This window comes from Mytilus edulis, chromosome 9, assembly GCF_963676685.1.
Source record: "Mytilus edulis chromosome 9, xbMytEdul2.2, whole genome shotgun sequence".
In the NCBI taxonomy this organism is placed as follows: Eukaryota; Metazoa; Mollusca; class Bivalvia; order Mytilida; family Mytilidae; genus Mytilus; species Mytilus edulis.
Window position 1 is genome coordinate 37,870,843 of NC_092352.1, and position 26,723 is coordinate 37,897,565.

The 26,723-nt window shown below is 31.1% G+C and overlaps 1 protein-coding gene across 2 annotated transcripts in view; it reads left to right on the forward strand.

Annotated features, from left to right (window-relative positions):
• The first annotated feature begins 17,763 nt into the window (after nt 1-17,763).
• LOC139489694 (ankyrin-3-like) overlaps nt 17,764-26,723 on the forward strand; it is a 36,641-nt gene continuing 27,681 nt past the window's right edge. Inside the window, exon 1 of one of the 2 annotated variants that reach the window (XM_071276360.1) lies at nt 17,764-17,917. The gene's annotated coding sequence lies outside the window, so the exon portion shown is untranslated. Of the gene's footprint in view, nt 17,927-26,723 lie in introns of both variants that reach the window. The other variant, XM_071276361.1, reaches the window with a different exon arrangement.

Here is a 26,723-nt window from a genome sequence, read left to right on the forward strand (position 1 = left end):
ATGCGCTGCATTGAAATTAGACATTGTTTAATTATTTAGACAAACTTATGTGAACATTTACACATACAAATTGACCAAATGTGTTATATGGTACTACATAATAAAACATTGTTTGGGACAACAGCAGTTTTATGACAAGATGTAATCCTTGCGGTGTTCATATGGTCAATTGAATCGCATAACTGAATGAACATTGTCAAAAGTAATTGCAACGATTGATGCTGTTTCCGGTGAGATAAAAATTTCAAGGTCCCCTGCTTTGCACATATTCTTTCTGTCCAAATACAATAACTAATAACTTAGGGATATAAATGATTGAGAGCGAACGCAATGTAATTTTCGATAAAAAAAAACATTTTCAAGGGACATTACACTCTGTTTTAAATATTGGTTTTGTACCGATTTTCGACATGGTCCAAGTCATTGCTGATATACACTTTTGATATAAATTTGAAAACAAATCTGGCAAGAAATGTACACATAAGGGCATTAACAATGCAAAGTTTCCATATAAAATGATACTTCCATAACTTTTTTTTAAAATGAATTGAACGGCACCAATTTTTCAAACTTGCCCAAGACATTGATGAAATTAACATATGTCATAACTTTCTTTAAATTCTGGCAAGAATTGTACACGTTAGAACGCTTACAAGGCAATTTTCTATAAAACAAATATTTCCCAGTGATCAGTGATATAACTCTTGTGAAATTGTTGATCAACACTAATGAAAACAAAGTGAAATAAAAAAAATAATCCATAGAAATAACAATTTAAAAATCTACATTAAAGACTTACATAATCACGTCAGATGCAAATTAAAGGACAGTTCTTGGAATTCCACGGGCATATTTGATGTGAAGATAAAGAGAAGAAAAGTCGAAACGTTTCTTAGAGATATAAGTTCCATTAAAGACAAACGCACCCATGCATGTTATCCTGAATTACCCAAAGACACCAGACAAGGAAGGATATATATAAAACATATACACTGTGTTCATACCTGACAGCTGATCTTTACAATACTCATTTCCAGGATAAATAGCGTACAAAAAACAGTATCAGAAATACCGAACTTCAAGGTAAATTAAAAAGGTCCATAGTACCCGACAAAATCAAATGTAAGATAATCTCAACAAAAGGAACATCCGGCGTAAACTGAGTTAGTACAGGTATGTTAAGATAAAATATAACTTTTCCTGACTTAGCAAAGTTCAGACTATTTTCAGAATAAGACAAAGAAATAAATATAGGTAAATTCGCGTAAACGTAATATCAGTTAGATTTTCAATTTACGCAAATGAAGATCGCCGAAAACGTTTTATAGACCTATTCAAATCAGGTAACCAGTATAGAATCAGTTTGCAAAAGAATATTGGGTATATAAATGGCAAGGCTTTAGAATAGAAGCTTGAAAATCAAAGTAATTCTAGTTTCTAAATCTGTAGTAGTTTGCTATTGTCAAGACAGGAAATCTTATTAAATGAAATAAAATCAGTAAACATATTCATGGTTATTTTCTTTGATTAATTTAATTCATAGTATTCGATATTTTCGAATTATTTCTATTCCAAAGAAAATATGGAAAGTGGAGTGTATTTTAAGCAAAATCGGCACTAATTTTTATAATTATGTTTTACCCGTCTTAGAACTTTTCACCTGGATATCTGTCTGACCTTTTATTTACCGATTGTGTTATATAATTTATATTTTGAATAAGTGGCGGGTATTTGTGCTAACCTTCCCTACGTCGCAAACTGATTCACAGGATCAGGGTTTGAGACAAACACGAAATGGATTTGTCGGGGTTAAAAGCCCGTTTTCGATAATGACCACTTTGATATGCTTAAGGTAATGTCTTAACGAACCCAATTAATACTTGAAATGCAAGTCATCAGATTTATCTTTTGATACATTTGTTGTCTGTTGTATTTCAGGATTTGTTTTCTGTATTTTTTAAACTCAATCTCACACTACGAATCTCACATTGAAAATCGAAATGTTCCTGTATGGACAAATGCATGATAATCGATGAAGATCTACATAACTCTTACCAAACAATTATAAAATCTGTGTCTATTACTCATTATAACTAGAATTTTAATCGTTGTACGGAAGTTTGTAAAATACTTTGTCGTTTCTCATTGCGTTGTCAGTTTCTCTAGACTCGTAGGTTTTCTAAAATTACTAGATATGTTTTGATTCTTTTATACATCATAAATAAAAGTACAACATGTACAAAATAATTCAACAATTATTCAAATCAAAACAATCTTTGAATTTACAAGTAATAAAAAGTATTTATGTTACTGGAATAATGAATGTAAACATGCTAATGTACAAATAACTTATCTTTCACCACTTTCGATAAATTTCTCAATTGTCATAAATGAACACACATGCGTTTAACTGCTTCACAATTCTAACTCTAAAACATTTGTGTTAATGTTCATCAACAAATATTCCCACTTTCGACAAACTTTCTAAAACATGTGTCACTTTTTTTGATTGTCTGTTTCTATCTTTTCTATCTTAAGTCTTATCATTTGATGCATAAGACGAGCTAAACGCATCATTTGTACACCACCTACGGCTGACCATCCACCAGGGCCATCACCACGAATTTTTATATGCTCTGTCCTTGCAGATTTTCTCCTGTCCATTTCTTTAGTAGTTATATTAACTTTAACTTTTTTTAGATGACCTAACTTTTCTAACTCTTTCAGGATCCATAATCGTCTATTATCTGCGGATACGTATTTAAAGTCTATTAGATGGACCTCGATCATTGGTAAGTCTTTGACAGATAAACTCTCATAAACATAAATTTCATCTAGAACTTTTCCAATCAGGCGGCCATTTTTGAATTTTCTTGCAATAGAATCTTGAGAGTATAACACGTCCGATGGCTTGACACTGTGACAAAACATTTTGCGAATATTCCGTAAAATGAATCATAAGTAATAGTTGTGTCAAAATCTGAAGTTGACTACAATGATTTACATCGTTAACAATATTTTATATACCCGATGAATGTTCTAGAAAAGAGAATCCCCATGCAAATTGTTATGTGAATTGGAAGTTTCATAATTATAAAAATAGATCACTTGATAACTTTATACATATGTATGTTTACTATTGGTCCGTTATATTTTTTTATCGTAATTATATAACATGGGTATTTATTTATCTAAAAATAGATTATTAAACCATAAGGATATATTTAGAATTTTCGTGTCTATAATATCGACAAGTATACTAGCGATTCCATAATTATGAAAACAAAATTTCTATATATCTTTATAAATATGGAATCTTTTATATCTTTGGTCAGAATTAATTATAAATGACTAATGAACTGTTTAACTTACTTATACAATGTAACAGTTATAAGTTTATCATTTGAGGCGATCTAAATATAAAGGATGTAGTCAACAGTTTATATTAAGAATATTACATATAACTCGTTTAGTAGGTCAGAACGAATTTTCATACTGACGTCATGCAGTGAAATGTTTACATTTTGAGATTCCCCCAAACCTGAAAAATTATTTTAGCCAACGCACGTAATGATCTTTAAACGATTTTCAAATTAAATTTAGTAAATCAATAAGATTTTTGGGCATCAGTAAAATACCATTGACGCTTATTATTAATGAATGGAAATTGAAAACATATGTACTTAAATAAGCATACATACATTAAGAACAACATTAAATTCACCAAAGATGTGTTTCCCTACGTAAACGAAATATATACAGAGTCATACTTTAAAGTGAATTTGTTTTTTAAGGAAATGTTTTGTCATAAACAAGAAATCATGTAGTTAGGTTTATACAGCAAATTAGTGAAATCAATGTATTGACTTTTTAAACGAAAAATAATAACCATACGAAAACTATAATATCAAAATAAGAAGCACCTTTAGTTCACCGTACTACCTTTAAAAAAAATGAAACTCTTATCGTATAGTTACTAAAATCTTTTAACTTAGACGAATGGTACGAACGAACGTTAAGGGAGCATGTATTTCATCCCAACGATAGCACTGAGAGTTTGTCTTTAAACAGGTAATGCGGTATAATTTTCTGAATTGAATGAATCTTTAAAAATTCAAGAATATCGCACTTAAATTACGCATCTTCTGTGCATGTATTAAAACAAATAGAAATGGTTAAAATGATACTAACGTTTGATACGTTGCTTATGTAAACCACGATTACACACATTTAATAGTTCGAAATGTCGCGAGATCGTATACACAAAAGGGAACGGATATAACCGCTCCAGTCAAGATATAATTTCAAATGTTGAAAAGAACGACCTGATTTATGTACAAAACAAAACAATATATATGCAACCAAGAGAAATCAGCGACAAGGTTTTTTTTTCTAAAGTGAATATTTTCGAAGGGTTAAATATTTCGCAGTGGTGTCTTGACATGGATTTGTTTGGACTCAAAATAAAATTGAGAATGGAAATGGGGAATCTGCCAAAGAGACAACAACCCGACCATAGAAAAAAAACAACAGCAGAAGGTCACCAACAGGTCTTCAATGAAGCGAGAATTCCCGCACCCGGAGGCGTCCTTGAGCTGGCCCCTAAACAAATATATACTACTTCAGTGATAATGAACGTCATACTAATTTCCAAATTGTACACAAGAAACTTAAATTAAAATAATACAAGACTAACAAAGGCCAGAGGCTCCTGACTTGGGGCAGGCGCAAAAATGCGGCGGGGTTAAACATGTTTTAACACACTTGTGTGTTTATTTTTTGGCCTTGAATGTTTGTCCCTAATATTTTATTAACTGTGCATTTGCATTCAGATATCGCAGCTCAAATTTATTCGTTCATAGTGTATTAATGTACGTTTTATGATTGAGTTAAGCCTACCAATTGATATTTTATCGTGTGTTTTTCTATGTTGTGATGTTATGCTATTGTTTCAGAAAAAGAGAGAAGGTTTGGATCCATTAAAATGTTTAATCCCGCTGCAAATGTATGCATCTGTCCTAAGTCAGAAATCTGATGTACAGTAGTTGTCGTTTGTTTATGTTATTTAAACGTGTTTCTCATTTCTCGTTTTTTTATTTTATATAGATTAGACCGTTGGTTTTCCTGTTTGAATGGTTTTAAACTAGTAATTTTGGGGCCTTTTATAGCTTGTAGTTCGGTGTGAGCCAAGGCTCCGTGTTGAAGGCCGAATATTGACCTATAATGGTTTACCTTTTTTTAATTGTTATTTGGATGGAGAGTTGTCTCATTGGCACTCGCACCACATCTTTCTATATCTAACAACTATCGAATATCAGACTCCTCTCTTTGCACAGATAGAAACAGCTGTCACGAGTGTACGAGGTAAATCATTTTATCAAGCGATGAACTAAAGCATCGGTATTATGCTCAACTGTAAAAATAATTCATCATAGATACCAGGATAAAAGTTTGTTTATACGATAGATGCCTGTTTCGTCTAAAAAAAGACTCACCAGTGCTCGAATCCAAAAAAAATCAAAAGACCAAATAAAAAACGAAGGTGAAGAGCATTGAGGACCAAAATTCATATAAAGGTTTTGCCAAATACAGCTAAGGTAATCTATTCCTGAGATAGAAAAACCTTATTATTTCAAACATTCAAAAGTTTTGTAAACAGTTAATTTATAAATATGACCATATCAATGATAATTTATGTCTACTGGTGATACCCTCTGGGAATTAAAACTCCACCAGCAGTGGCTTCGACCCAGTGGTTGTAAATAACACCCGAATTGAGTACAGTTTCAACATATTTCTAATTAATCACATTATTCCCCAAGTTTTTGAAGAAGAAAAATTATCAGTTATAGATGGATAATATATACTTAAACGAGTTCCAAATCTTGAGGAAAAGTGACATGTTAGTGATATTGCATAAAATATCACTTCTTATTAGAAATAAACTTATCATAGATACCAGGATTGAAACGGTAGGTCAAAACAACGGGAAGTGTTGGAACTCTACTAAAGATACTAGTAAAATTATTGTTAACATTCGTTTGCATCTGGATCGTTACTTAATGTACAACAAGTTCAGCTGTACGTATTTGAAGAGAGATGTAACAGCATTACATTAATGAAGCAGTAGTTTACCGATGTTTAAATGACATACATTGATTTAAATGACGATCATGGTCAAAAAACAACATGAAGGATTTCGTATTTATACTAAAAGAAGCGAAAAATATACTTTAAAAATAACGATATCACTCCACTTCTTAAAAATAGACTGATCACGTCATTGTTATTTTGTTCACTTTGCTACACATCATTTTTCTTCCTTATTCAGTAGTCATCACCTTAAATATCCGTCTTATATTTGCCTTATACAGTAAGTCGTTGAATGATTTTTTAAATACCAGCAAAGATGATCTTCGGAGCAATCTAAAAATCAGACGTTTCTTTTTATTGTTCATTTGTTCGATGTCATTCATGAATTTTATTTTACTATCGGTACAATATTAATACATGTAAGAAGTTTGCTTGGGTTTTTTCACGAATCATTATTAGAAAAGTAAGTCTTTATATCTGTAACTGACTGAAAATCATTAGGAAAAAAGAAATTAAATACTAAAAAAACATATAAGAACAATGAAATAAAAAAGCATTACATAAAAAACGAAGACTAGGGAAACTAACCTACACAAAACCGCGATGACACAAGAGGTTTGAAAGATAAGTTATTTCTGATCCACATTAAGCATACGTGAAGTTTTAGAGCAATGTCAAGACCAGTCATAAGTCGTTTTATTAATGTCAAAAATCGAGACGAAAAGGACGGGGTAGTGGTAACAGGAATTAAAAATGAGAGGCGAAAGATACTAGATAGACGTCCAAACTTATAAGACGAAATAAACTAACAACGAAAAGGCTAAAAAATAAAATGAGGAACAGACAAACAATAGTACACAAAACAAATACATAGAAAACTAAAGACTGAGCAACACGAAAATCACCAAAACTGTTGGAACATATATGTAGTCATCTGTGACACAGAAATAAAACAAAATAATCTGCTTAATTAGAACACTTTTTGTAATTTTTTACTAGTAGGCAGTACAAATCAAACAGTTATAAATCTTTGTCTAATTTTTGTTATAAAACAATTGTTTTGCATATGTTTAAGGAGGCTTGCGGGTATAAGATTTTCAGAAAAAAATTAAACATTAATTTTTCATTACAAATTTTATTGATTACCTTAAGTAGCTGTTACTTTATCCTATGGTACAAAAAGCATTCCAAAAAATCAATTCGTGTTGGCCCCAGCGGACTTTTAAAATGTAGATGTCATTGATAAAGCTTCAAATTATCTCCCTTTGGTGCAAAAATGCCATTTTTTGGCATAAAAATTGAAATATCTTTTTTAACTCATCGGTGACCTATATTTTTTATTGTTGTTTTCGAATAAGCTGTACATAGACTAAATAATTGTAAAATTTTAGCGATTTCTGTAATTTAGTTCTTTTTTTATTTCGATATTGCCGCTATTTCTCCTATTAGTTCAACAGAAAAAAAGGACATTAACAAAAATGTATGCTCCATTCGAAGGCAGATTGTGAGCGTAAATGAACGGTGACCCCACTTTTTTATTTCATTTTTCTATTAAGTATAAGATAAAGTTCATTTATAGAAAAATATAGAGAAATCCTATATTAAATAAAAAATTTCATTTAGACCCGCGAGCCCCCTTAAATGTAACTATTACAATATAAATAACAACAATAACATTTAATAATGGATTAACTATAAAGAGCAAGACTATCTATGGAATAATACACGTTATCATGATAAAAAAAAATGCAAGTGATACAGAAATAATTAACAAAAACATATGTTCATAACACTTATGTGGCATCGCTGTTAGTATTTGTTTTTCAAGTTCTTCAAATAATTTAATACCAACGACTCACACTGCTTGGCAAAATATCCTTCCAAAGTTCAGTACGTTTAACCGGACCATCATCATGCTCAAGTCATTTGCAAAGTCTGTTCGACAACAGAATCGTAATATTTCTAAATTCCACAACACTCTCTTAATAGCATCTTTTTGGAATGCATTTCGTATTTTCATTTGTTTATTCTTCCACTCATGCTCATGCCACTTGCGAATTTGGCAAAATATTTCTACTCTCTTCGAACACTCTAAAAATCATCTTTTTACAATTACTGTCTTTTTTATATGTTTAATCTCCCCATCATATGATATATATTCTTCAAATCTATATCTGCTGACTTTCCACCAGGGCCACCACCACGTATTTTAATACTCTCTGTCCTCGCAGATTTTCTCCTATTAATTCGTCGAGTCGTTTTAACTACCACTTTAACAAGATGACCTAACCTTTCTAACTCCTTTAAGATCCACAATCGTCTATTATCAGCGGAAACGTATTTACCGTCAATTAGTTTAACCTCAATCATTGGTATGTCTCTGACAGACGCGATTCCATCTAATATGTCATCTAGAACTTCTCCAATCAGGAGGCCATTTTTGAATTTGTTTGCAATAGAAACTTGAGAGTATAAAATATCCGATGGCTTCACGTTGTAATATGGCATGTTGTAAATCTTCCATTAAATAAATCATAAGTAATACTTAGTTCAAATATCTGTCGTAGAATACAACTTTTCGTAATGGTTAGATTATTTTATGTACCCGATAAAAGTTCTAGAAAAGAGAATTCCCATGCCTATTATTATGACAGTTGGAAATTACATAGTTATATGATGTATATGTTTATTTGTTGAATGTAATTATAGAAAACAGGATTTTTTTTTATCTAAATATAAACAATTTTATCATTAAGATATACTTAAAAGGTGCATGTAGATCGTTTTGACAACTGGGAATGTCGCAGTTGTCTTGTTATCTTTTTACATATGCATTTTTATTACATGTTTGATTAGTTCATACTATCTTGACAATGTTTGATGATCCATTGATTTGTTAAACCAATCAAATACATGCATGATTTAAGTGATTCTAAATATAAATCATTTTATCACTAAAGGCATGTAAGATATATTTAGAAAATTAAATACAACTTTTTGAAAATGAAAAGAAGTTGGTTTGACGAAGAACCATATGAATCTTCTGACCGGGAAATATATCTATTGTTAGGCAACCTAATCATGATAATATGTTAACATTTTACACATTCTGCCAAAGCGCGTGACGTTCTGTAACTGTTATTAACTTTATAGTTGATTGAAATAGTAAACCACAGCATGAAATGAAATTTAGAGTTACTCGTGATTTATTTGTGCAAAAGTTCCTGTATTTATGCATATGTCGTTGACCTTGTATGATGACAAACCTAAACGTTGTGGGTAGTCTAAATATTGTAAACATTTACAATACAAAAATTAATAGATAGTAATTTTTTTCTGTGGTTAAAATTACACCATAAGACAGGTACCTGCCAAAATTTTATTAAATTGTCTACAAAGTATCTAACTATTTAGAAAAAAAGATGAATAAAAAAAAGAGTTATATACACTCTCTGTTTTGGTCGAAAAGTATGATTAGGCTTAAACATATATAGATAGCAGAAAAAGAAGATGGTCATCATTCATATTTACATGAATATCTGAAAAATGATACGACTTCAGTTACCTGAGTGTAAGAAGTGGGGAAAATTCCTTAAACATTCTACTAGTCTACAAATATTATCCCTTCAAAAACAGGTTTAATCCACAATTTTCTACCCTAAAAATCCATGTATCAAGTAATGAATATGATATTTGCTATTCATTCATAACTTGTTTGATTGTTTCGACAAAAATATAATGACGTTATAGAGATGATTAATTTTACTCAATTCTAAGGAAAAGACAAAATGTATGAACATTTTGGATTAAAAGTTTAAGAGATCAATATTCTCGAAAATACCTAAATGAATGACATATAAAAAATGTAGATCTGTGAAACCAACGACAGGATGAAGGTTTTAATTCTGGATTAGTGACAAAAAGTTGTCCTTGAAACAGGCATAAAAATGGTTTAACATTATGGAACATGGCACTCATTTAACATGAAATCATTGAAATAAATGTCCGACTTCCGTCAAAAAGTTTCATTTAAAGGACTTACACTTTCAATACTCAATATTAATAGTATGCTTTATATGCTTTATATACACACGTGTATTTGAAGCGTACTCGTCACACTTTCCGTTGTATTTTATCAAACCCAGGTTTTACCCAAAATAAAACAAATTAAATATTTCAACTTCACTTCCATAGATAGATAAAAAAAAAAAAAAAAGGAATACAACCATAGAAATTGCCAATTAGAAACTCTACAAAGAAAAAAAGATGGTTATTTGAAAACATGCATGTAAGTTTTTGCCACAACAAATGAATTGATAGATAATCTACTATTAACTTTGTGCAAGCATTCGCTTAAAATTTATGTCGTTGTAACATTTACAATAGTCATGTTGATATAGTTGAATACATAGTGTATTGTATAAGCAAGCGAGCATTTGGTATGAGATGAACATATCTTATGTTATCACATGTTTAGCAAAAACAAATAAGACAAACAGTAATCAACGCCAACCACGAAATAACAGTTTTCGGACTTGGAGCCGACATAGTTTAGCGTTGTTAAAAGCTCAACCCTGCTTACCTTGGACAGCAATATCACCAAAGCCAAAAACAAATATTAAATAATTCATGTTCCTCTAGACAAAAGTATTAATCAGTAAAAAATCCAAAGGCTTATAATATGTGATAAAATGTTAATCAGTCTGCAAGAATACTATAGGAACTATATATATTCCTATATTTCATCTTAAAATTCTATAGCTTGGTTTTACTTCTATAACATAACATTTCCATGTATATTATGCACAGATTTTGACATTTTTACACAATGTGCAGCTTAAAAAAAGGCTCTGTTACCAATATTTGTTGAAAAAAATGTAACATATATATATATTATGTACACAGCCATGCATCACCATCATTGATGGCGATCCGATGGATACACCTGTTGTAGAGTTGTCACTGACTCAGACGTACTTATAAATATAATTATTTTCTGTGACTGTATATTACATTAATTTGTAATTTACTATAGATAATTTAGCTGATCTGTAACAATAACATTTTCATGCCTTATATATCATGTACTGTAGTACGCCGCTAGATTAAAACTGATGAGGAACGGTAACACACGGCCAGCGAAAGCTCTTTTTTTAGAGCCCAGGTGGTCGTGTGGTCTAGCGGGACGGTTTGGTGTCACGATATCACAGTAGCATGGGTTCGAATCCCGGCGAGGGAAAAACCAAAAATTTGCGAAAGCAAATTTCAGATCTAACATTGTTGGGTTGATGTTTAGACGAGTTGTATATATATATATAGAGTCTATAAGAATCTACCAACCAGTTACACAATCTTTCAGACTCATATCACAGTAGCATGAGTTCGAATCCCGGCGAGGGAAGAACCAAAAATTTACGAAAGCAAATTTACAGATCTAACATTTTTGGGTTGATGTTTAGACGAGTTATATATATAGAGAGCCCAGGTGGTAGTGTGGTCTAGCGGGACGGCTGCAGTGCAGGCGATTTGGTGTCACGATATCACAGTAGCATGGGTTCGAATCCCGGCGAGGGAAGAACCAAAAATTTGCGAAAGCAAATTAACAGATCTAACATTGTTGGGTTGATGTTTAGACGAGTTGTATATATATATATATATAGAGTCTATAAGAATCTACCAACCAGTTACACAATCTTTCAGACTCATATCACAGTAGCATGAGTTCGAATCCCGGCGAGGGAAGAACCAAAAATTTGCGAAAGCAAATTTACAGATCTAACATTTTTGGGTTGATGTTTAGACGAGTTATATATATAGAGAGCCCAGGTGGTCGTGTGGTCTAACGGGACGGCTGCAGTGCAGGCGATTTGGTGTCACGATATCACAGTAGCATGGGTTCGAATCCCGGCGAGGGAAGAACCAAACATTTGCGAAAGCAAATTTACAGATCTAACATTGTTGGGTTGATGTTTAGACGAGTTGTATATACATTATGTACACAGCCATGTATCACCATCATTGATGGCGATCCGATGGATACATCTGTTGTAGGGTTTTCACTGACTCAGACGTACTTATAAATAAAATTATTTTCTGTGACTGTTTCTTACATTCATTTAAGGATCCTTTACTATAGATAATTTAGCTGATCTGTAACAATAACATCTTCATGCCTTATATATCATGTACTGCAGTACGCCGCTAGATTAAAACTGACGTGGAAAGGTAACACACGGCCAGCGAAAGCTCTTTTTTTGAGAGCCCAGGTGGTCGTGTGGTCTAGCGGGACGGCTGGCGACTTGGTGTCAGTTGTTTGACCTGTTAGTCAAATGCGTTTATTTTAAACATACTTTTTCACTTTTTTGGTCTTTTGGAAAATATTGTTTGTGCTGTATTTAGACCCTTCTACGACGAAATTTGTTTTACATGCACACGTATAAAAATTGCGGTTTTTATCCAACGCAATCATAGGTTTGAACGTAGTTTTCAATGTAGACTCGTTTATATTTTTTTGTTTGGGCTTGTATCATATTTTCCCTCCGGTTTATATGATCCGTTCATCCTATATTGACTCTTAAAATTCAAGAGTTTATCTAACAATGAGGGTACTTTTTATATGGCCTTCCAAATACCGTTTCGATCCCTAACATCACTGAAGAGACGTGTATTGTCGAAATCCGGATCTGGTGTACTAAAAAATATTGACACCGTATATTTGTGGCATAACATCGTGGCCACAAGTTAAAAAACTTTTTTTTCTGTTAAGTATTAAATTTATATTTAGATCCATTTTGTTACATCTTGTGATCAATTTTATTTGGCAATCGCCAATGGCAGTCAGCAGGGTTAAAGAACATCAGTTGTTCGACCTGTTAGTCAAATGTGTTTTGTTTAAATATACTTTTTCACTTTTTTGGTCTTTTGGAAAATGTTGTTTGTGCTGTTTTTATACCCTTCTACAACGAAATTTGTTTTACATGCACACGTATAAAAATTGCGGTTTTTATCCAACGCAATCATAGGTTTGAACGTAGTTTTCAATTTAGACTCGCGATTTGGTGTCACGATATCACAGTAGCATGGGTTCGAATCCCGGCGAGGGAAGAACCAAAAATTTGCGAATGCAAATTTACAGAGCTAACATTGTTGGGTTGATGTTTAGACGAGTTGTATATACATTATGTACACAGCCATGTATCACCATCATTGATAATTTAGCTGATCTGTAACAATAACATCTTCGTGCCTTATATATCATGTACTGCAGTACGCCGCTAGATTAAAACTGACGTGGATAGGTAACACACGGCCAGCGAAAGCTCTATTTGTTAAGAGCCCAGGTGGTCGTGTGGTCTAGCGAGACGGCTGCAGTGCAGGCGATTTGGTGTCACGATATCAAGTAGCATGGGTTCGAATCCCGGCGAGAGAAAAACCAAAAATAACTATAACAAACACTCATGTGACGAACAGCTTATAATAGTACCTCATCAAAGTACGTTCGGAAATTCCCACATTACTTCATATCTCTTATACTTACCTGTATTTTAATCATTACATAAGAAGTAAACTGTTCAATTGTATTCGAATGATATGTACATGCACTTATTTTATGCACTTGTTATACGAAGTTGAAGATATTATTCATATCATGTAAAACTGATATCAACCACCGATATTTAAGCTAAAGATTAATCATTTTGATACCAAATTGAAATAAATCAGATTATTCTTAGTAATGGTGAATTTAATTTGTAGAATATTCTTAACTCAAATATCTAATCATTTACAACTAAATAAACAAATCTTCAGTGCATTGGTCCAAAACAATAAAATCAAAGATTCTTGCTGCATGTTCTGTTGTAGACATTTAGTCCTTCCAATGACTGATTTAAAGTATGATGACCACCCTGATCGCTAAACTTTTAAAAAAAAATGATACAACTGTTGCACCGCAGTCCTCTTTCATATCTTGACTTTAACCTACATTATGATACTGAAGCTGGGTTGAAAACTAAAATTTATGAAACAAATGTAATAGTATGTCGTAAATATGTGTTTTATTTGATGTGGTATACATGTACAAGAGCTTGCGTGTCCTATTTTGAATTCCGTCCATAGAGAATTACTCGGTAAGACTCATCCAATCATTTTTCTGATTATATTGTAAGTTAAAGCGTTGTCTTTATAAAAGTTTTTAGACTACATCATAAATTGATTGTTTTCAATGTATAATATACTTAGCAAGTTTAGCTTCATAAGTGCTGATTTATTCCCCATATATGTATGACAGATATAAAGACATAGTACTCAAGTTGCACCCAGTCCAATTATCACTCGTTTAACATAAATATCGGTGATAATCCTTAATCATGTTTATTTTTTATAAGAGACTTAATTATTTGTATTTTTTATTATGACTTTTTAGTTTCTGTGTGTGTTACATTTTAATGTTATGTCTCTGTTGTGTCGTAGTTCTTCTCTTATATTTGATGTATTTCCTTCCGTTTTAGTTTGTAACCTGGACTTTTTTTTTCTCAATCGATTTATGAATTTCGAACAGCGGTATACTACTGTTGCCTTTATTTTAAACGGCATACAACAAAGCTTAATAAATTCATATATACAGAAAACGTCCATTGTATACATACACTGATAAAGTATTCACTAGAAATAGTAAATCTTCAAAATCGTTGCTATACAACAGCCATAAAACTCACCTTTAAATATGAGCAATTGAAATATGAAACAGGCGTTTGCTTCTTATAAAATGAAAAATGAATCAGGTCTATTGTCGAATTGTTTTACATATTTTGGTGAAATAAAACAATAATCAGTTATTCGATTTTTACGGATGTGAATTTAATAACATTGAAAATGAAATAAGCAATATGTCAAGGAGACAACAACCCAAATGAAGAGTAGACAAAAACAGAAAGCCGTCAAAGGGTCTTCGATGTAGCGAGAAAAGCCGGCACCCGCATGCAATTTGAGTACTCCTCATTACAGAATCATGGATTGTTTGGAGGTCGATTCGAACCAACTTCTCTTTGATCCAATATGTAGCAAATTAACCTGACGATATCAGGATATGGGTATTTAGTCAGATCTTAACACGAACTTGTGATTTGTTTAAAACCGGTTTTAACGAAGAAATGTCGAAATGTTCAGAACTTAATTAAATCTGTTTTTGGGTAAGATGGTGAAAGCATACGATTTTTATTGCGTCTTACACTTTGAGAAGCGAAAAATCTGTAGCTACTTTATTTAAATATTGTGTAAAAACGTTAATTATGAGCTATGAAAGTCAAGTGGCTCAAGCATTTTACTGAGGAAGTTTTAAAAAAGAAATATTTTAACAGTGGGTTAGATTTCATTAGTCTTTACTATCTAAAGATTAACAACTTTTGGTTATATTTATAATTTAGAATCATCATTGAAGGTGGAGCGCGATTGCACAGTTAATTAATTATATTGATGTGCCATTTGTATGCAAGAGTGACATTCCGTTGTATTATGTGCCAATTCGAAAAAGTTATGGGAGTATTGTCTCCCTTTAACAGGTTCATTATTTTATAATTAAGTTTAGGTTTCTGATATAAATTTGAATAGTTACAAAATGTATCAATTCAATATATTTCAGTTTTTGTTATTGGTGTATCAAAAACATTGATGTACGAATATAATTTCATAAATTTGTAACGTTTAAAATGATTACATACCAATATAAAGAACCGTTCATCATTTTTGAAAAATACTATGATTGAAAATCGTATTCATTATCTTCCCTTGATGATAGATTGATTGGGAAATGAACCAAAGTTCTCTACAGGTAATCACAAAGAGGGACTAGAAAGCAATTTTTAGTTGTAGCTTATTTAACGTTAAAACAACTTTCCACTATAAACAATTGTTATTTTATACAAATATAAGGACCTTGATAGCTAAATCTACAAATTTTATTAGATATTATGAATTTTTATTACAATAGATTAATATGCTACAATATGGTTTCAAAATTTATTTGGTGAAGCTGTATGGGAAAAATTATAATCTACAAAATAAAACAGAATCGAAACTTTTGTCTGGATCATCAATAAACGCAGGCTCAAAGGCGAACAAGGTGCAATATGGTTACCCTTACGTACAGTGCTTTAAGGAATTTTCATAAATGATCTTTTATCTCTTTTTATAGTAATATCATTACATTTGATAAGTTGATAGTTCGTCAAAATTAGTCCATATAAAAACTTGTTATGTGTTTACTTGTTTAGCATTTTTAAAAGTTCTTTAAAGTTTAAAAATAACCCATTTAATCATGTGCCGATGAATACTATTCTATTTTCTGCTTAAAGGAAAAACAATATGCATGATTAAAATATTTATATTTTGATTAAGTATGTCAAGGTTTTTAAATTTTGATATAGTCATTCACAAAAGCAACCAATTACGATTAAAAGTTTGACCTATCTATAGATTTCATCATCGGTAAACTATTACCTTATCGTATGTACTGTATTCCTCCCTTTCCTTGACATTTTTTCTCATTCACATTTCTTGTTAATTTCCTTTTGAATATACATTGTCGTATTTTGTTTTAAAAAAGGACTTCCTATATGTTTAGTGTACATCTTGATGGAGTTCTTATTATAGATTTGATAGTACCAAACAATGCAATTTTGTCAGGGTTGAAAAATAAGTAAATATCGCTATTCTCAGTTCCCGATGATATACTTAAGCCCTGTTGTAAGTACTTCGGCACAACATAATTCTATCATTCTATAATCAACCTGTCTTATATTGTCTTTTTATAAGTTTTAATTATAAAAAAAAGCGAAGGTTTCAACTCTCAGTCAAAGTTAACCTTAGATTGATAAGTGTTCATCATTGGCATCCAAATATTTGGCCTTACGCGTTCATTATGATAGTCAAACCAGAAAAGTACTTTGGAATCATAAAATTTATAAAAGTGTTTCCATCTAATTTTTTTAAATTATGGGTATAATTCGTTATTCACCCTCCAAATACCCAGTAACACAAACTAAACTAAACCAAAGGAAAAATGACATATTCAGATTACGTCAACATCTATTGCTTCACAAATTGCACTCTGTCGTGTTGCAAATGGTTAGTTCAAATAATGGTACTATTCCTATTGGATAATTAAACGATTAGGAACATAACAAGGGAACGATCAAAACTCATATTCCAAAGAAAGACTGACAACATGTTAATGTTTATATCATTGCAAAAGTGGGTATGTAATTGCGTGTGCTGTAACAGATCTTTGGAATGTTTTGGTGTTCATTTCTGATTGCCACCACCCCTTACGTATGTGGATAAATGTCTCCCCCTTTTTTTTATTGATGATAGGATAGTCACTCTTACTGTAGACATAATATTTGTTTAAATTTGTATATTTAGTTTTTGAAAGGACAATTCCGTTCTGATTTCCAAAATTAGCACAATTTACATGTACATATGATTTTTTGTTGGAACGGGCCCGGCGCATCTAATGATATTAAAAACCAAAACAAAAGGAAGAAAAGTGTTTCTTAAAAATAAAAAGGCAATTATTATTAGTCTTGAAACTCAAAATATGTATATTCTGAGGTTGTCTGTGATATATTCCACCTTTGTTTTGATTAATTTACCCTAATGTATTTTGATGTAGGCACAACAAAGATATTTGTCCCAAAAGTGTGTGTTATAGTGTGCACTTCCTTGTTTAGTTCGTTGGATATAAGGTCTGCATAGTACCTGTGAAACACTTCCGTATTGTAGTTTATTTGTTGAATAGGTTGCCATGGATATTTTCGTTTTATTCGTAAGTATTGTAGTTTTCTTATTTAGAAACTAAATATTGTTTTGAAGTTTAAAGGTTTGAAACCTATTTGCTTCTATAAAAAGTAACCTTTAGATCCTGGTATGTAATTCTATAAGACTATGTTTGTGTAAGAATGGTGTAATCTTTATTATACTGTATGTTATCATCAACCGACTTTTGTTTTAAGCCAACCTGATTTTTGTTAATGTTTTTCATTTTAAGTTTAACAAATGATTCAGATTTAAAAGATCATTCAAGCTGTAAAGACTGACAAGCTATATGTATATAGTGTAATGTTACAGGTTATAAATCCTCGGTTATGAAAAGAAATAATAAGAAGTCTATTTAGATAAAAATGAAAGTAGAAAAACCAAATGCAATATAAACTGATGGGGGTAAGTGCTTATCCTTTATCTTTGAAATAAAACGTTTTTGAATATCCATATATTTATGAAAACTCTATAAATTAAAACAGTCTGAGTAAACTTTATTATTCTGAAGGTATAATTAAAAAATACCATGTAAGATGTACTTATATTATCCCTAGAATATTTATTCCTTATTATCCAGACAATACTTTTATAGTGCATATAGATGTTTGTCGCCAGGAGTCCTGCCCTTTTTCATTATGTATTTAGTCTTTAAAATTTTTCAATATTGTTCGATCCCCATCCATTAACCATATATATTTGAATTGCTATGATATGAAATGCGTTTCGTCTACAAACAACTTATCTGCTGCGTTCGAATCAAATGAAGTAACAAGGCCAAATAAAGTAAAAAGGTGGAGAGCATTCGTGGACCAAAACTTCATAAAATCTGTGAGGTAGAAAAGCCTTAGTATTTCGAAAATATTAAAGTTTTGTAAGCAATCAATCTATGATTATTACCATATTAATGATAATCCATGTCAACACACAAGTCCTGACTTCAGGGCTTGTGATACTCGCTCATTCATTCATTTTCTACATTGGCTAGAGGTATAGGGGGAGGGTTGAGATCTCATAAACATGTTTAACCCCGCCGCAATTTTGCGCCTGTCCCAAGTCAGGAGCCTCTGGCCTTTATTAGTCTTGTATGATTTTAAATTTTAGTTTCTTGTGTATAATTCGGAGTTTAGTATGACGTCCATTATCACTGTACTATTATGCATATTTTAGAGGCCAGCTGAAGGACACCTACGGGTGCGGGAATTCTCGCTACATTGAAGACCCATTGGTTGCCTTCGGCTGTTGTTTGCTCTATGGTCGGGTGGTTGTCGCTTTGACATATTCACCATTTCCTTTCTCAATTTTATTCAGTGCATAAACATGATTTTTGTGTGTTGTTTTATTTTCATTACAAGAGTGATATTCGAGGCATACGCTTTTAGTGTACTACAAGTTTCAACTAGTTTTCAAGAAAGTCGTATGCTTTAACTTCATAAAAATCTCTTCGAAAAAATGAATTACTGCGGTACACTAATTTCAATGATAAAAAATCGTCCACCATTTCGTTTTAGGTTATAACTAGAGTTTAAAAATCTGAAACTATCATAAAATGGAAAATGATTGTACACAATTTGGAAATAGATCTATACAGAACGCTAATATATTTAATAAACAGGACATTCGTGTTGACCTTGTTTAAAGCAACATGTTTACTACAAAAAATATTGTTGATAAAAATGAAGATCTAACTATGGTTGTTTCGGTGGATAGTTTTCTCACTAGAAATTATATATTTTAAAAATCATAAATTTCTGTAGAAAGTACCAATTGACAGATTTCCATGTTTGATTCTTCCTTATTGCATTAATATTTGTATCATTAATAACTTTGTGTTATTTTTATTTTCATACATCCGTAAGTATAAAAGTTAAGTTTTGTTTAAACTTTGAAAAATGTTTTATTATGTCCGCGAGATATCAAGTGTAAGAATGTGACTGTAAAAGTGTAATACGTCTTGAACTCAAAGTATAAAAGACAAAAACAACAATTCATAACTTTCATACAGTCAATACAAAGGTTTGTGATCTACAGGTTTTTTCTCGTTGATATGCTGTTTTATATACAAAAGTCCGTTTATTCCAGTTTGTATAATGAAATGTTTTTATTGCTGTATTTGGCAAAACCTTTAGAATTTTTTTATCCTCAATGTTTTTCTACTTCGTACTTTATTTGATTTTTTTTTATTATTAAAGCGTCACTAATGAGTCTTTTATAGTCGAAACGCACGTCTGACGCACATATAATATTACAATACTGGTATCTAGGATGAGTTTATTTAGTATCCATTAAACTTGCTTGGAAAAACATCGAATAAAAGCAAGAATATAATATAAAAATTCGGAGAAACTGTCATATCCTTTCTGCTGAGTGTTTTCGTTAAAAAAAAAAAAACCAACCTGAAACTATTATAATTAAATAGGTTAAAGTTGATGAAATCTTAATAACAGTAGTAAATCTAATAATGGTAGATAAAACATATTTTCACCCGAACTCTGCAAAAAAAATTTCCGTTGAATTTTTACAAACAATCGACATAACATTGTCCACGATTTCATTTGTTAATGGTTTTTAGATTAAGACATACCAAATCTAATATTTTTATAATCTATTCATAGAATGGGAAAGGTTAAGTATACAAATGATTTGCAGTTTATTTCGTAATAACACATAACATACCAACACACACATATCTGTATAAAGTGTTTATATTTAGATAAAAAAAAAATATGTAAAGTATTATTAAAATAATCTTAAACGCTGGAATTGAGATGCAGAGTATACACTCATAAGTCGATACAACGACATGACAAAAAACGATAAAAATACCAAATGAAAACAAGTATTTGAATCATATTACAATTGACAAATGCTATCATGGAAAATTTATCTCTGTTTTTTTGTACAATAACAATAGTAAAATGTGGATTGAAACAGGTGATTTCAAAATTAGTTTATTCGATCGTCTTGTAAGCGGCTTTAGAAAAAAGGCCTATAAAATTTGGAAACATCACGTTTAATAATTTAATGGTTTCCTAACGAAACACTGATGCAACAGTATTAGTTTCAGATATCAATTAGAGTCCACAACGTCTGAATCAACTCACATTGACATGAATTCATTGACAATTTACCCTGATTGTATGTCCAACTACAACAGTCAATATTGAGTAAGAATCAAGTGAAAATAATGAAGATAATTTCATTTCAGCTATGAAATGCCCTAAAATGACAAATGTAAAACAACTCAAACGAGAGAACTAACGGCCTAATTTATGTACAAAACAATGAACGAAAAACAATATTGTAACACATCAACAAACGACAACAACTGAATTACAGGCTCCTGATAAGTTTGGTGAAATATAAAGAAACATAATTGTTTGATTTTATGCTTAATGCAATAAAACAAAAACAATTAAAAGCCAATTGTTCAGAGAACAGTTATGGTTTTTGCAACCCCTAACGATATATAAAGGCAGCAGTAGTATACCGCTGTTCAAATTATAAATCCATGGACAAAAAACAAAATCGGGGAAACAAACTAAAACTGAGGGAAACGCATTAAATATAAGAGGAGAACAACGACACAGCACTACAATATTACACACACAGAAACGGACCAAGCATCAGACAAAATCCCACGAGAATAACAAATATAACATCAAAACCAAATACATGAATTTGGGATAGACAAGTACCATGACACGTCTTATCGAAATGTGAATTTACACTCAAAAATAAGAGAAAACAAACGACGCACCGTAAAATGTAACACACACAGAAACGAACTATAATATAACAATGGCCATATTCCTGACTTGGTACCGGACATTTTTAAAGGAAAAAATGGTGGGTTGATATATTTTGATATAAAAATATTAAAATTCGGTTGTGTCAGTTCAAGTGCCAAATGATAGTTCATTGTTTTCTGATTCCAAAAATATATGGTTTCTATACAATTTTATTTGAAATAAGGAAGATAATATCCTACTTCTGGTCAGAGCAATGGGATTTTTGGTATTGTTTAAAAGTTAATTTGACACTGGTTATAAAGATAAATTATTGTATACATTCTTAAATGATATTAGTTTCAAAAATAATAGCCACTTCTGGTTTACAATAAGTCACTTCCTGTTTGATTTTCTAGGTCATATCGCTTGTAACGGTTGAATATATTGCTCAAAGTCCTATGGCTTTATGATATATAAATATGAATTTAAAGCAAAGGTCGAAATATAGAACATCAACTGTATCTATAACCTTTACCTCAATTTCAAGTTTATAAACACAGGACATCAAACCAAAAGACACTAGGTCTTTATTTATATGATTAATGAGTTATATTACTATACGCGTAATTCTAAATATAGAATAGAATAGAATAAAATAAAATAGAATAGAAAAAAATATCTTTTATTTTCATAAAACTCCCATTTAATGTCTATACATCCCTTCAACCAAAATGTATTTGTTACGACATGTCAGAGCTAAAAATGTAGTTTAAATTATTTGTCGATATCTTATACATGTAAAACGGTTTCTGAAAAGAAGTTAAAATAAGCCAAAATCTAAATTTCGAACATGATCTTGACATTTGACCTTAACCTAGTTATCCTTGTTTTGGATCAAGGGCCTCAAATCAAAAGACAGTAGGGTTCTATCACTTATGGTTTATCAGTTACATTTACATTTTTATATATGAAATACTAAAGGGGCGAAAACTCTCTTATGAATACTCCGGACCTCTTCAGTAAATTTTATTCTAAAGATAATGAGAATATAACGAGCAAATTGTTGAAATAAATTTGTCTTTATCTTTTACGATCAGTTTCAAAATCAGAATAACTGTTTGATATCTTATTCATGAAATCTAAGCGACATCTTGCAAAACCATAAAACACTGTAAGAAAAAAATGTGGTGGAAGACGATAAAATAATTGAAGTAAACCAATAGGCTCTGTGGAAAGACCTAAATATGGTAGACAAGTCCTTATTTTTGTTGTGCGTCTTATATATCGCTGCCTGATACAGTACATTTTGTAAATGTAAGCTATTACTTATTAGCTTTAAGATTTTTGCTCTAATATTTACATCGATATAAAAATGTACAGTTTTTTATTTCCTATTGAAAAAAAAAATTCCGATGACAGAACTTGCTGATGTGATACCAATCAATAGATGTTTATTAAACTATAAATATAATTTCTAGGATCTTTGATTAGGTAATTTCCCTTATGTATGACTTTGTATAGTGCGGGCGGATGATTAACAATATGGTCTACATAAACCTTTTTATGTTCATTTGTACCAATTTTCGAGTTTTATTTTAACACAATTTAAATAACCTAAACTAGGGTTTTCCAGAATGCCTATAATCTCCTTATGTTTATATTTTTAAGTACTTTTTAAAATATATAAAAAATCATTTTTTGTTTTTTTTCTCAATTTAAATTAGTTGTCTTATTTATCTTACATCTGGAAATTTGCTCTTGAATATTTACATCACTGGTTTCTTATCTATACAATTTTCCTTTGATAAACTAAAAACACCAATTAAATTTTCACCAATAAAAGTTCTTTTGTAGTCATAAAAAATACTATTTAATATTGGTTCGAATTTCTTGTCAAAAAAGATTACATAAAAAACATTTTTTTTATAAAGTGCGTTTCATATATATTTGATTGTTTTCCATCTGTTCTTTCTTTTAAGTTCATTTGTGCTGACTTTTGAGTATAATTTTGATATAGATCACAACCTAAACTGGAGTTTTTAAAAATCTTTGTAAACTGAAATTATAAAACACAATAGCAAATGTTGTTCATCTAACGTGTGAAGATGAATGGAAATTTTCATTGATAAATATATCATAGACGTAATCAAGCTTTAAATAACATCTTCGGGTTTATGCACTTTTGAAATACCCTAATCTAAAAATAATCTACACTTCCTTGTTTTTACTACAATGGTGATTGTTAAGTGCAGTCACATCTCAAACAAGAAATATCATATGTTAATAATGTATTCAATGTGTTTACAAAAGTCATACAAATATTGGAACGGATAGAGAAAACACGACAGTATGAAAATTAACTATGACAACTGTTATGAATTGCTTCTAAAGTTTGAGAAAAGACATTTCCCTACACCCTTTCGAAAAATACCGCATCCTTATATAAATCATCAAAGTATGTTAGCAGGTATTCCACGGTGCGTATCACTGTTATAGTAGGAACTTCTCATCAAAATCTTGCATTTCAGTTCACGGGTTTAAGTTGGATTCGAATGGCTCAGTTTCATCGACTCGCGTTCTAGTTTTTGTTTACCCATATTTTCGCAATTTTTTATCATAATTTGATTGTATCTATGGAATTATAAATGTAACATATATTATTATACTATCCTTTGAGCAACCACTAATAAGATAATTTAAACCATTGTTGTGAAATTTTTCTATTCAATAAGCGTGGATTGTTTTTCAAGAACCCACTGTGCTTGAACAATGAGATCTAGCTAGAGAGCCTTTGGCAAAACGCATTAAGGCTACAATAGCTCATTATCGAGTATTGTTGCCTGACGAGTATTTATCTCTGAACCTTCGGGCCGATAAATCTGAAATAAGTTCAATTACAAAAATGAAAAGAAACTGCATTTAACTTTTATTCACGTTAACATTAACATTTATATTAATGTCTAACTCCTGGTTTCCAATACAGATTTTTTTCGACACTTCCTGTTTTTTAGGCACACCACCGCGAATAATTCCACATGCGTCTCGTCGCATTGTCTCGCTAGTTCTTTTGTATTCCCTCACAGCATCACTCCGGTGTCCAGTTACCTCTGATATAATTTGCTCATCAACACCACATTCATACAAACGGGTTGCAGCTGTTGCACGTAATGAATGGTTTGACCTAAATCCACCGAGTCCTGCTTCTGTGCACATTTTTCCGACGGTTGCAGCTAGGGTGTTTATACCAATTGGTTGTGCTGTCTACCAAATGTTTTCCTTTGGTTTAGATAAAGGCCTCAGATAAAAAACATTAGTTTTTGTCTGTCTGGGCTAAAATGAAAAAGTTGAATCTTTAATAAAAAAAAAATCTAATTAGGCATTTATAACAATATCTATTTGTAATTTTGATTCTAAGGGAGTTAAGGAAACTGATAATCCTGCGCAATTAAGATTAAGAATTCAATTCAAAATATTTTATTGTTCAAATATCAAATGTACATTTAAACAAAGGGATTAGACAAAAGGCAGTGCCTATACAAATCCTTTCCCATACAAGATGGATTGAATAACATGCATGATAGTATATAATTTTCTGATAAGTTAATAGATCATACGTTGTTGCAGTGAGTCAGGGGAGGCAATTCCCCCACTTCTTGAAGTATTTTATTGTGTATACGTATATAAATAACTATGTTAACAAAGTCAAAGCAAGACCTACTGAAGGTGGTGTCGAATTTTATACCACATTAATAAGTGTTGGTTAGGAATCAAGTAGATCATTAAGTGATTTTTTACTCGAATTCACAAACTCACTGCAACAAAGTTGTCCTATTTATATGAATAACAAGAATTGATTGGCCCTTTTTTGCAATACATAAGTAATTTAGTGTACCATCTTATTACATGACTATTAATTTCTTGATTTTTGAAAATATAATTACTAATACAAAAAATAAAATAAAATATATATAAATTTATTTGCAAAACGATGCGAAACACAATTGGTTGTTTTTTTTTTGTGTTAAAAGTTAGGTTTGTCTTTTATTAAGACTAAAGAGTGGTACACTGTGGTTATAAGCTGATTTCTAAACAGTATAGAATCACATGAAATATTATAAAAATCTTCCAGTTTCATGAATATATTGTTGTACATATGTAAATATCTCTGTGTTTTCATCAATATTAAAGTCTGAGCAACCCTGTAGTAGGACATCAAAATTGACATTATTAAAGTTACTTATTTTTCGAAAGAGCTCATATCTCTGATAAATGTAAGATGGACAAACATAAAGAAATGAAAATTATCTTCTACTGGATCTCCACAGGCACATATAGAGCTGTCTGACAAATTATCACAGAAAAGATGTTGTTTTAGATCACTAGCCTCATTTCTTAATTGGCAGTAGATTATATTAAATTTACGTGAATCAGTGGAAAAGAAAACAGGACAAGGACTTATGTCCTCATTCAGTTTTCTTTTAAATCCTGTAAAGCTTAAAATATTTTTAACTTCTCCATCAAGTGAATTCCACTTTTCAAGAGTATGTGGAATAAAACTGTTCTTATAGGCTGTGGTTCGACAACGAGGAGTTTTAAATTCCCTTTTTTTCCTCAGTCCATACTGGTCATTAGTGTTTGTATACGACAAGATATCAGCAGCAATATAATTAGGAATATCTCCAGAAATAGTTTTATGAAGAAACAATAATTTGTTTTTCTGACGTCTATTCTGGAGGGAATCCCAACCTAATTCCTTATATAATTTCCATCTAGGAGTTCCCTTTCGAAGCCCAGTTACAATTCTGGCAGCAGCTTGTTGTACAGACTCAATTAGATCTGATTCTTCTTGTGTGCAGTTATCCCAAATTATGTTCTTATATTCTAAAATAGGCCTTATAAATGCAATATAAAGTCTTTCCAGAGACTCTCTATCAATCTTATGTTTTAAATATCTCATAATATTAAGATGTTTACAAGCTTTTGAATAAATATCCTGTATGTGACTAGACCATTTGGCATTAGATGATAAGGTTATACCAAGATGTTTATGTTCTGAGACATTTTCTAGAGGTGCATCATTCATGC